This window comes from Schistocerca cancellata, chromosome 8 (assembly GCF_023864275.1).
Source record: "Schistocerca cancellata isolate TAMUIC-IGC-003103 chromosome 8, iqSchCanc2.1, whole genome shotgun sequence".
Classification (NCBI taxonomy): Eukaryota; Metazoa; Arthropoda; class Insecta; order Orthoptera; family Acrididae; genus Schistocerca; species Schistocerca cancellata.
This window is the reverse complement of record NC_064633.1, coordinates 430,691,375-430,705,111: the sequence shown is the minus strand read 5'-3', so window position 1 is coordinate 430,705,111 and position 13,737 is coordinate 430,691,375.

Sequence of the window (13,737 nt, the reverse complement as noted above, 5' to 3'; positions counted from 1 at the left end):
AAGTAGCGTGAAGTGAAAATTGCAAAGACTAAGTTAAAAAGCAGATTATCTGTCAATAAATGGTTTTACATGAGAAATGTGGTGTAATCTTTTACCCTTTGCTCTTCTCAGTACGCAGAGTTTCAACTTGAATGCAAGTATCATGCGGTATTCGTCCGTAAAGAATACGGGAATTTTACTCAAGGTTAGCGTCAATGTTATTTTTCTCGGAGCCAGCCGGCGCACGCAGCTGCCTGCGGTGCGAGTCATTGTCTGTTTCTTTGTTGGCGCGCGCCGTTATTGGGATTAGGAGGCCTAACTTCCACAAATTCGCCTTGCCCAGAGGGCCCAGCTCTGTTTAAAGCTCGCCAGTTCTGATGGAGTTCAGGTCTGTCGTTACGATCATATCGCCTGTCGTCATGTCGGTAGTTTACATAGTTTCTTTCTTGTCTGTTACGTGGTGGAGAATTTCTGCCTGAGTCGTAACTGCGTGCTGGACCGTTGCGTCTAAAGTTATTCTGTCTCCCTTGATAATAGTTATTTTGGTTCCCATATTGTCTGTTTCTCTGATTGTCTCTGTGATAGTCATTACCGCGGAAAGGTGATCTTTCCCTGTAACTATTACTCTGCCAGTGGTTATCATATGGGTGGTGTCTGTTTTGGTCACGATTTACGTTGTAAGAATAGGTTTGTCGTGGCCATTTATTGTTTCTGTCGTCACGGAATTGAGACGGATGTGACCTGTAGTGATTGTTTTCCTGTTTTCGCATCCCGCGACTGTCTGTGTCAATTTCCAGTTCTTGTAACAATCCCTGAAAAGCTTCAATGTCGTCTTTGCAACGTCCTGCCAAAATAATATGTCGTAAATGTTCAGGCAGTTTGATTAAGCAAATGCGGATGAGTTCTGAGGGGCTGTATGGGTTTGATAGGTACTGATTCTTGTGCAACATGTCTTCAAAATATTTGACAAGACTGGAAAATTCAGATTGTTCAAAGTGTTTCATCATCATGATGCTATGTTTTACGCGATCTTGTGTAGCTTGTGACCAATATGCTGAGAGGAACGCATGGTAAAATTCTCCTTCACTGTGACAATCGTGAATGACCGATCGCATTCTTACAGCTGGTTCATTTTCTAAGTAGCCACACATAAATTCTAATCTGTGTTCTAATGACCAGTTGGGAGGAAAACAATGAGAGAATTGATGGAGCCACGCTTGTGGATGAATGTCGTTGGCAGAATTCTTGAATGTTTTGAATTTACGTGTAGTAATGAACAGCTTATAGTCAAAATCATCATGTCGGCGAGTCACATATCGGTCATTGTTACGTCGTTTCGGCGGCTCCATCTCAAAATTCGGTGTACCTTGCCAATTTCTTTCATAATTACCGAAATGCCCTGTGCTATTATTTTGTGGCTTTTCCGTATTTCTAAGTTCCTCTTCCCGTGTTGGAGCGCGAGTATCTTCTGAAATATGTAATTCTTGTATTACCTGTGTCAACTGATCTTGTACTTCCCGGATTTCTCTTTTGTACTGTGTATTGATTTGATTTTGATTTTGTTTGAATTTTCTAATTTGTTCATAGTCTTCTGTGTCAGTGAAGGCTACGGGTCTTGTGTCATTCAGATCATCATCTACCTTTGTAGATAAGTTAGTGACCTGATCCGAAAGTTCGGCTACTTTCTCCGATAGTGAACACATTTCCTCAGTGTGTTTTTCTGAACCAAGTTTCAGAGTGTCCATTTGTGTTGAAATCGAATCAACTGTGTTCTTTAAGTTTTCCTGAGTTTTTGCCAGTTGCGTAACCGAATCGGTAGATGCAACTGAGTCAATTTTAGCCCACAAGGTCTCATGATTTTCATGAACAATGGTTTGCAGCTCTTTTATGGCTGCTTCGTGATTCTGTAATACATTCTCATGACGCGAAAAAATATGTTGGAAATGCTCACAAATTTGTGTTTTTACGTCATTACAGACTTTCTGACATTTCGATTCTATTTTATGTAACTCAGTAGTTAAATCTTCACGTGTTTGTTCAAGCATATGTTCCACTGAGTCTAACTTTTGAAGCTTTTGTTCCATTGTGTCTAACTTTAGAAGATTTTGTTCCATTGAGTCTAACTTTTGAAGATTTTGTCCCATCTGTCTCTGATTTTGTTCCATTTGTTGCATTAATTGCAATAATAATGTATTAGTGTCTGGAATCTGTTTCTCTATGCTTTTTGGCAGTGCGTTTTCACTGGCAGCATTCACATTTTGACAAGCAGAAAATGTGTCTTGACTCATATGAGAAAACGGTGAGGACGCAAAACCTGAATCTACAGTATTTGCAAAATTGTGTCCTGTCATTTCGGATTCCTGAGGCGAGCTGTTGCCGACCGATCGATCGATAATGCTTCCCTGTTCACTACCTGTTTCACTGCCTACGCCATTGTCTGACGCCCGCTCCATTTCCCTATGCACAGTTACCAAATTACTACTTTGAATATTAGTTAACTCATTACATGGTGGGGCCAACACACTGCTTTCGTCTTCACTGTCATTTCTCAGTTTACTTTGGAGTCGAGTGTTACGTTTTTCACACGCCATTATTTTCACAATATTTCACACGATAACACAGAAAAGCACAATTTGAATAGCAAAAATAAGAGAACACATTAACATAGCACTGAAAATAATATCTAGTTAATTGCAGCTGCGAAATACTTGGTGCAAATCTACATGCATGCCACAACTGTTTTACTGTGCAACAATGAAAGTCTGCAACTACCCAGGAGATTCTCTCTACAATTACGCACTAGCAATAAACAAAAGCTACATTAAATACACAAACTACAAGAAAAAATCAGAAGATTCCAGTGAGGTATCCTAGGCTAAGGGTCGACATATGAAACGTCCCCTTAGAGGAATTTTTACATGTGAAACGTCCACTTAGAACAATTATACAAGCCTGTGCTTAACCTGACACACAATATTATTTAGCGCAACGCAATCTGACTTTCAATAACCCCTACAAAACAATGGCCCTGACTAACATTAACCTATACCTTTTACAAATCACTTACCTCACAAAAATCTTCGCTACTCAAGCTACTGCAAAACAGCGAGCGCCACTACTGCCAGCTAAATAAAAGATTCAAACCACTGAAGGTACTAACTACTGATAGGGATAGTTAGCAAATGAAAGATATTAATAGAGAACAAACAATGTATTTACCTTAATATTCATAATTGACATTCAGTCTTACAGATTATCAAAACTCCGCCATCTCTCTCCCCACGTCCACCACTGCTGGCGGCTCACCTCCAACTGCGCAACGCTACGCGCTGTTCACATCCAGCTATAGCAGTTCATGACAACAATGGCAGGCAACAATGCAAACTAGCCACATACTGCACACAGCACAGCCAGTGATTTTCATACAGAGAGCGCTACGTAACGTTGCCAATAAGAAAACATAAACAGCAAACTTACATAAAGAAAACATAAACAGCCTACTTACAAAAGGACGCGAAATGCGCGAGAGGCCGCACATAGAAATGTCAGCTATTACGAACCGCTTGATAGGTTGCTTCAAATGGCTCTGAGCACTATTGCACAACAGCGGAGGTCATCAGTCCCCTAGAACTTAGAACTACTTTAACCTAACTAACCTAAGGACATCACACACATCCATGCCCAAGGCAGGATTCGAACCTGCGACCTCAGCAGCAGCGTGGTTCCAGACTGAAGCGCCTGGAAAGCGCCTAGAGCCGCTCGGCCACTCTATCCGGCCGCGTGATAGGTGACAATAGATTCCAACAAGGAAACGATTATTGATAAGGAACAAGAAATGACCCACGAATGGCAATAACTACGCTCCTGGAAATGGAAAACAGAACACATTGACACCGGTGTGTCAGACCCACCATACTTGCTCCGGACACTGCGAGAGGGCTGTACAAGCAATGATCACACGCACGGCACAGCGGACACACCAGGAACCGCGGTGTTGGCCGTCGAATGGCGCTAGCTGCGCAGCATTTGTGCACCGCCGCCGTCAGTGTCAGCCAGTTTGCCGTGGCATACGGAGCTCCATCGCAGTCTTTAACACTGGTAGCATGCCGCGACAGCGTGGACGTGAACCGTATGTGCAGTTGACGGACTTTGAGCGAGGGCGTATAGTGGGCATGCGGGAGGCCGGGTGGACGTACCGCCGAATTGCTCAACACGTGGGGCGTGAGGTCTCCACAGTACATCGATGTTGTCGCCAGTGGTCGGCGGAAGGTGCACGTGCCCGTCGACCTGGGACCGGACCGCAGCGACGCACGGATGCACGCCAAGACCGTAGGATCCTACGCAGTGCCGTAGGGGACCGCACCGCCACTTCCCAGCAAATTAGGGACACTGTTGCTCCTGGGGTATCGGCGAGGACCATTCGCAACCGTCTCCATGAAGCTGGGCTACGGTCCCGCACACCGTTAGGCCGTCTTCCGCTCACGCCCCAACATCGTGCAGCCCGCCTCCAGTGGTGTCGCGACAGGCGTGAATGGAGGGACGAATGGAGACGTGTCGTCTTCAGCGATGAGAGTCGCTTCTGCCTTGGTGCCAATGATGGTCGTATGCGTGTTTGGCGCCGTGCAGGTGAGCGCCACAATCAGGACTGCATACGACCAAGGCACACAGGGCCAACACCCGGCATCATGGTGTGGGGAGCGATCTCCTACACTGGCCGTACACCACTGGTGATCGTCGAGGGGACACTGAATAGTGCACGCTACATCCAAACCGTCATCGAACCCATCGTTCTACCATTCCTAGACCGGCAAAGGAACTTGCTCTTCCAACAGGACAATGCACGTCCGCATGTATCCCGTGCCACCCAACGTGCTCTAGAAGGTGTAAGTCAACGACCCTGGCCAGCAAGATCTCCGGATCTGTTCCCCAATGAGCATGTTTGGGACTGGATGAAGCGTCGTCTCACGCGGTCTGCACGTCCAGCACGAACGCTGGTCCAACTGAGGCGCCAGGTGGAAATGGCATGGCAAGCCGTTCCACAGGACTACATCCAGCATCTCTACGATCGTCTCCATGGGAGAATAGCAGCCTGCATTGCTGCGAAAGGTGGATATACACTGTACTAGTGCCGACATTGTGCATGCTCTGTTGCCTGTGTCAATGTGCCTGTGGTTCTGTCAGTGTGATCATGTGATGTATCTGACCCCAGGAATGTGTCAATAAAGTTTCCCCTTCCTGGGACAATGAATTCACGGTGTTCTTATTTCAATTTCCAGGAGTGTATTACGAGAGGAGTAACGGTAATCGCAACGAGTATTGGAGGACAAACAGGCCAACAAATTACCTCCAACGAAACCCTTGACACCAAGTCGAACAAAGACAGGAAGTACCGAAAAAAGACGTGTAGATAAGGCTACCGAATCCCCATAAAGGTTCTAATTGATGAGAGAGCGCCCAAGTCAATGAAAGGAGCGTACCTACCCAAGGAAGCAGCAGCAACGTAATGGGAGAAATATATACCTTATCACGGGAGGTGAAATAAGAAGGAACAGAACCACGGGGACCGAAAGAAGTAGATATACAGCTAACAGCAGATTGAACTGGAATTAGTTGCGAGGATATCGCAAAAAAGTGGCTACCGGTACAAAATGAGGCAAGCGTAGCTGAAGTCGACATAAGAGGTAAAGTAATTAGAATTTTAGAGTTTTTTGATACTGAAACTAGGAAGAGCCGATTGCAAGAGGATAACGCGCCGTCAATAGAAGTAAACATTTTGTCACAGCAGGTAATAAATGAGGAAATAGAACTGCCGGGATCAAACAAACATAATGCTGGAGAGAAATGAATTAGGAGGATACTGACGAACGAAACGAACTACCAGAGGCAGACACTATGGGAGAAGAGAATAGGGACGAAGTAATTAGAATTTCAGAATTATTTGAGGCAGAAGCTAAGGAAAACAAAAGCAAGGTTAATAAAGGGCACTCAACGGAAATTATAAGTAGGCACAGGTCCAAATGTGTACGATGATGGAAGTTACAGAGATATAATAGCGGCATTTAGATGCGACTATTTAGGAGTTTCCACGAGGAAAGAAGAGGCAGAAGTAGGTGAATTGAGGGAAGACGAAGTTAAATGTCAAGAAGACGTTGTAGAAAGAGATATAGTGGTCGAGCCATATCCGAGAGAAGGTTCGAATTCACAGGTAAAAATCCTGAAATGGCTCACATATGAGTCATTAAAGGATGCTTTAATGCAAAAAGATCAGGAAGAACAGAGAAAACTGGTCGAGATTCAACCAGTTGTGAAGACCATGGTAGCAAAAATCCCAATTAACGTAGTCATAGACAGCAGAAGCAAGTTAACTGCATTTTTAGAGAACTTATTTAACCATTGCAGTGTTAATGAAGAATTGACGATCTTGAAAACGAAACAAACTAAAGTCAAGGGTCCCATCAAAAATCATGCTACGGATGTCAATAAACAAACAATGTTAACTCTTTCGTGCCAAGGTCAAAAGATCGTAGCCGATTTCGTTATCATACCGAAATTAACGGTGGTCATAAATAAGACGAGCGGATTTTCTGAATGAAAGACGAGCTGTGACAGACATTGGAAATAGTAGCGTGAAATTTGGGAACATTACACTTCTCTTTGAGCCAGGGCTGTACAGTGTCAAACATAGGTGGAAGAGCAAGAGTCTTCCAGACCTAAGGAATAATGTTCCACCACTCAAACATAATGCTGTAGACAGAACGAACTGTGCATAGAATGACATAAGCAGAAGCTTAGGACATCATCATGTAAGCTAGTTTTGAAGGTATGGTGAGTAGTGGGACAACCTTTGTGCCACTCTCCGTTGTTGCCAAATTTATTCAAGATGGCGGAGATGACGTCACCCAAGATGGCGGCATGTAGACTTGGCAATAATGCATGATGTCATAAAAGATGCCTGATTTTGGCGGGAAAATAGGCCATGTGCTAAATCCACTAACCTAACCTAAAGAAAAAATGGAGGGAATTTTGAATTTTGGCGGGAAAACAGGCCAATTGTGCTACGTCGACTAACCTAACCTCAAGAGAATATGGCGGGAAGTTTGAATTTTTTGCAGGAGGCTAGACTAATTGTGCTATGATCACTAACCTAAGCCTCCAGAAGAAAATATGGCGGGAAGTTTTAATTCCAACAGGATAATGCATGCAAAGACCATACTTGTCTTTATTATTATTGATCATCATTTATTAACATCCATTATCATTTATTATTATTTACTGTCATCTATTATTATTTATTATTATTGACTTGCTCCACTAGAAAATTCCCTCCAAATTCTAATTCCAGCACAATAATGGCAGCAAAACCTTACTTTTGTTTATTATTATTCATTATTATTTATTATCGTTCATTATCATTTATTATCATTTATTATTATTTATGTTCATTTATTATCATTTATTATTATTTATTATTGCCCTACCTCCACTAACATAGAAAATCGCGCCAAGTTCAATCATTTACTATTATTTATTGAATACACCTGATTTTGGCGGCAAGAATGCCATTTCCGTTACTAACATAACAAAAAATAGGTCAAAAGTACAAATTCCAACGCGATAATCGATCACACATACTAAATAGGCCACCTCATCGTACTAAGTTTGAATTTTCTCACTGTCACTTAATGTTTCACTCCTAAGCTATCAAAATCTCGTCAAATAATAATAATAATAATAAACTCCACTTCCACTAATCTAAGTCAACGCCTGTCAATTAGTGGGAAATGAACTGAGGTCTTTATTTCAAACAGTACGGTCATCACTAGTTCTCCAAAATCACATCTTCGAGATCACAGCAGCACCCACTGTGCTTGATACGAGGTCTGGAGTCCAACTGTGTTTAGTTTGTATCTCAGACACCCGAGGAAGTCGCCGTGACGTCATTTAAGATGGCGGCAAGAAACCGGTTGGGTCACGTCCACCAAGTTTGAATTTTCGTGGTCACTTATGCTTAAGCCACTAAATTATTAAAATCGCGCCACTTGTACTAACCTAAATCACCAGGTGGGGAAATGACTATTTCAGGCATTACGGTCATGCAGGTGTGTCCCAACTGACTTCGAGATGGTCACAAAACGAACTCCAGAGCCCAAATGGTTTAGTTCACGTCGTTGCCAGCAGAGGTCGGTCGGTGGTAACCCACGCGCGTCGCTGGGCAGCCAGCAAGCCACCACAGACGTCACAGGCGCCACTCGGCCGTCGTAAACATTGGCCAGTCGGTTCGCGGTCCACCACGCCGCTTTGTGGGACAAGCATCGCCCCGCCACTCGTTTGCGCCAAACTTGTTTGCTCGAAAGTGGAATCTGCCCCGACTTCAAACCTGTCAAATGGGCCAGTCGAATCTGGCCACATATTTCTAAATCAGCACCCGCACATACATTATTAAAAGCTCGTCACTTGTACTACTCAAAGTGACAAGGTGTGGAAAAGGACTTTTTATTTCAATCATTACGTTCATGCAAATGTGTCCCAACTGAGTTCTCCACCCTCAAACAATGAACTGCAGAGCGCGGCTGATGTACGCACGGCCTACCCTGTTCAGCTGACGCGCAGGGCTCTCTCCGAACGTGCCGGACAAAGGATACGTTTGGCTCCAGAGTTTGACTGACAGTGGAATCCACCATGACCGTATAACAGCGCGTTTGCTCGGCGCGAGAACGCTCGCTAATTGACTCCCATCACTCTGCTGTATTAAATAATTCGATTTACAATTTGATATACGTATGCAAACGTGTTCAACTCCCTAATTTCAACTACTTTTCGAGGACCAGACCGCCACCTCCTCCTCCTAGGAACCAGAGCCTAGTTTGAAATCTGCCAGTAAACAAAGCTCACTTGCGCTTCCGCCACCAAACTAAGAAAATCGTTTCAAACTAAGCCACCAGCACTCAACCTCTTCCTACACGTTTCTGGTAAAAGGACTCACCCTGCACTAGGTCCATGGATGGTGGAACGAATTTACTTTGTTTAGGAATGGAGTATATGTATCACACCGACATGTCCCACATCATACAGACCTGCAAAACACTCCTACATAACTCATTTATAATGCTCTAGACACGCACTTCCTATTTTTTTAACAGTTAAAAATAATGCATAACACAGCCTACAGACATTACAAACGCTCGTAAATAATGCAAAACCTTTACGTCCAAATAGCTAAACAACTCCTAATTTTCCTAAATAATTTCAGTCGATAGGCTGATGGACGGAGTATAAATTATTTATTTGGGATATATATGTTTTGAAACTTCTGCATCTCATAGTTTCCGATATGTAAGGCTGACATAAGGCAGGTTCTGAACTCAAGTTGTGCACTACACGCGGCAACACAAGCACCCCCTTCAAAATATTCATTCCAATCCAGACCTGTAACTCATCTACAGATAAATTTGTCCAGTTATTTGTTGACTCACTCACAGTCTGACTGGATTGCAGTTTTTGCGTAAAAACCGCTCAGACTGCGCTGTGCTGCTCAGGGAAGTGATGAAGGACTGCACTCTATTTATTTGGAGGCCCTTTTATTCAGTGGTGGAGTATATTTGTCACAAAACACCTGCACTGATCCGACTGTGGTCATCTGACACAGGCCACAAATACGTAAACAACTCCTAATTTCACCACACAATAGCAAACAGCTCTTAAATAATGCAGTACACAATATACGCAGACGAACTCTGTACTCTTAAAAAAATCCAAATAAAGCACAGCACAGTGCACAGACATGCTCGCAAAATAGTCCAACACACGCTCCCAAACACCCCCAGCTGCTAAACCGACCAAAAAGGCTCTGCTCGGCCGCCCCCAAACATGACCTCAGCACAGTCGCATTCGCGCCTAAAACCGGAGAAATTGATATCGCCTATGCGCCTTAGAACACGCTCCGAGACAGACAGGCCTAGACCGTGCGCTTGCGTTCGGCGGAGGAGAGCATTCCAGAGCCTTCACTCAAGTTCAGCTTCCCAGCGCTCCCTCCTCACAGCCGACCAGAAAGGGCACTCTCATCTGACACACATGAAATCTGCATTGTTCTTCTCATGTTTACCGCAGGCATCTCAGGTCTGGACCTGCCTTCATGTCTACTGACAGAATAGTGCGTAGCTCGTCGACACACGCGAACAACGCCTCTGCGGTGTAATGATTGACAACAGTCTATTTTTTTAAACAACTTATTTAACCATACAGTATATCTATCACACAATCACCTTAGATCATGTCGCACAGCCCACGGACACGCACTCAGTCATAATTGCAGGACACCCAATAGCAAGCTGCTACTAATAATTTTTCACACTGATCTCTAGATATGCTCAGTACCCGTAAACTTCCCAAATAACACATAGCAGAGCCTTCAGATCCCCTCCCAAAATAACTCAGCATACATGCTCAGGTACCACCCTCTCACCCTGTCCACAGGATCGTGAAGTCACGCATCCGCCTGATTACATACAGCCCACAGCCCCTGCTTGGCCTCGGCAATCGTGAGTCGGCAGAGTCGACGCGCTCTTCAGCTGTCAAAGCACACGCAGACGTCCGTGCAGGACCGCAATCCGTCACACACCCTAGCCGCCACCGCCAAACGCGGCTGAAAGTCTATATCAACATATCATAATTCCAAAGCACAGCCTCCATACCCTAGACACATCATAGCAGCAGCACACTTCTTTACCTCATATGACACATTACGCATTGCTCTTGACATGATATTACACGGTCCTATAAAATCTAATTTACGCCTCCCACCATCAACAAACGTAAACGTCCTCAACCCTATCGTGATGGTCATATTTCACCCCACAAACCATGTCCATCAGTCGGTTTGTCATTCTCATCCCCTCTTTTCGAATTACGAGCGTAGCCTCTATCTAAACACCCATCAGCTCATCTTACTCGCACTTTCAAGAGTAAAATTAATTTTTACACACACCCCAAAATACCAAACCTAATTAAAGATTGAAACTTTTATACAGACCATCAAGCACATATCACACTCACACCAATATTCAAAGCCATGTCCATATTTATCACCTTGAATTAAATATTATTAACATGCCCCCACCAATTATATGACATTTATTTACATGTCCTAATGATACAGTCGTAGATGTGCCGCGTCATCCACTCGCTCATTTATTCAACACGCTTTCACAGAACTTGTTCTACTTATAGACAACGGAGGGTGAAAATTTACGATTTCCGCCCTTACTGGCTGTACTGGGGGTTGCTCAAAGACAGCTCCTCCAATTGGATGGACTCGAGACCCCTACCCACAGTTCGCCTCAGGGCTTGTCGACGTCCCTCATGACTCAGTCAGTGATCTAGTGCTCGGACGATGGACATAGAGATTACCTGTGAGTACCCATTTCACAACAATTCTCATAAGATTAATTTATAAATTATTTGATAATTATCTAAATTAATTTTTCAATTGTGATATTTTATTCCAGTCACGGGCATGGTTGTACTCACGCTAAATATTCATATCATGATGGAGGAGTAGGAAGACGTGGGTGTAGACAGGGAGGCGGGGGCTGCTGGAGATACAATCTCGACAGCCGATACAGTCGAATTTAAAAATTTTACTAATTTAATTATTTTTATTTATCTGCAGGAGAGATGAAATTTGGGATGATGAGGTGGATCAAAATGAAAATCGTGGTGCGTACATTGATGTTTTTGTTGTTGTGGTCTTCAGTCCTGACACTGGTTTGATGCAGCTCTCCATGCTACTCTATCCTGTGCAAGCTTCTTCATCTCCCAGTAACTACTGCAACCTACATCCTTCTGAATCTGCTTAGTGTATTCATCTCTTAGTCTCCCTCTACGATTTTTACCCTCCGCGCTGCCCTCCAATACTAAATTGGTGATCCCATGATGCCTCTGAACATGTCCTACCAACCGATCCCTTCTTCTGGTCAAGTTGTGCCACAAACTTCTCTTCTCCCCATTCCTATTCAATACCTCCTCATTAGTTATATGATCTACCCACCTAATCTTCAGCATTCTTCTGTAGCACCACATTTCGAAAGCTTCTATTCTCTTCTTGTCCAAACTATTTATCGTCCATGTTTCACTTCCAATACATGACTACACTCCATACAAATACTTTCAGAAATGCCTTCCTGACGCTCAAATCTATACTCGATGTTAACAAATTTGTCTTCTTCAGAAACGCTTTCTTTGCCATTATCAGTCTACATTTTATATCCTCTCTACTTCGACCATCGTGCGTTATTTTGCTCCCCAAATAGCAAAACTCCTTTACTACTTTAAGTGTCTCATTTCCTAATCTAATTCACTCAGCATCACCCGACTTAATTCGACTACATTCCATTATCCTCGTTTTGCTTTTGTTGATGTGATTCTTATATCCTCCTTTCAAGGCCCTATCCATTCCGTTCAACTGCTCTTCCAAGTCCTTTGCTGTCTCTGACAAAATTACAATGTCACCGGCGAACCTCAAAGTTTTTATTTCTTCTCCATGGATTTTAATACCTACTCCGAATTTTTCTTTTCTTTCCTTCACTGCTTGCTCAATATACAGATTGAATAACATCGGGGAGAGACTACATCCCTGTCTCACTCCCTTCCCATCCACTGCTTCCCTTTCATGTCCCTCGACTCTTCTAACTGCCATCTGGTTTCTGTAAAAATTGTAAATAGCCTTTCGCTCCCTGTATTTTACCCCTACCACCTTCAGAATTTGAAAGAGAGTATTCCAGTCAACATTGTCAAAAGCTTTCTCTAAGTCTACAAATGCTAGTAACATAGGTTTGCCCTTCCTTCATCTAGCTACTAAGATACGTCGTAAGGTCAGTATTGCCTCTCATGTTCCAACATTTCTACGGAATCCAACTGATCTTTCTCGAGGTCAGCTTCAACTAGTTTTTCCATTCGTCTGTAAAGAATTCGCCTTAGTATTTTGCAGCTGTGACTTATTAAACTGATAGTTCGATAATTTTCACATCTGTCAACACCTGCTATCTTTGGGATTGGAATTATTACATTCTTCCATACGCCTTTTAAAAATAAATTTATATTTTATTTTAATTTTAATTGAAGAAGTTGAGATTATTTTAATATTAATTGAAGTTGATGAGTTTGCGGGTCCATCAGTGATAAGTTAGTCTGCACTGTACGATCATTGTTCGTTTATGATTCATAATATAGTCATTATATATGTTAATGATTAAATTAATTTAATATTAGATCCATAATCATCCATAAATAGAATTGAGGGAGTGTGATGTAATTGGAGTATACGTTAATTGAACCTAAATATACATTCATTGAAAAGCATTACCCATTATACACAGGCGAATAGCACACGATATTCCTCGAAGCGTTTAGCCCGCACATATTTTCATAGAGTTCATCACCATTGTAATTAAAGATTTAGTATAAAATAATTATTTTTAACACATAAAATTAATTTACTAGTTGTACAATGGCTGGGTGTAAAGCTGATCATTTTTATCTACTAGCCCCGCCCATTATATGAAGTGTATTCTGTTTGTGGCGGATTCACTTCCTTGTTAGCTAAAAGTACGAAATGAGTAATTTCCCCCCAACACGATCTGTTATTAATGAAGCAGACGTATGAAGTAGACGCTACGCTAGCTATACCGTACCCGAACGTTAAACTACACGATCCACCCCCCTCCCTCCCCCCTAGTCGCCCTGATTAAGTGAAATGTTACA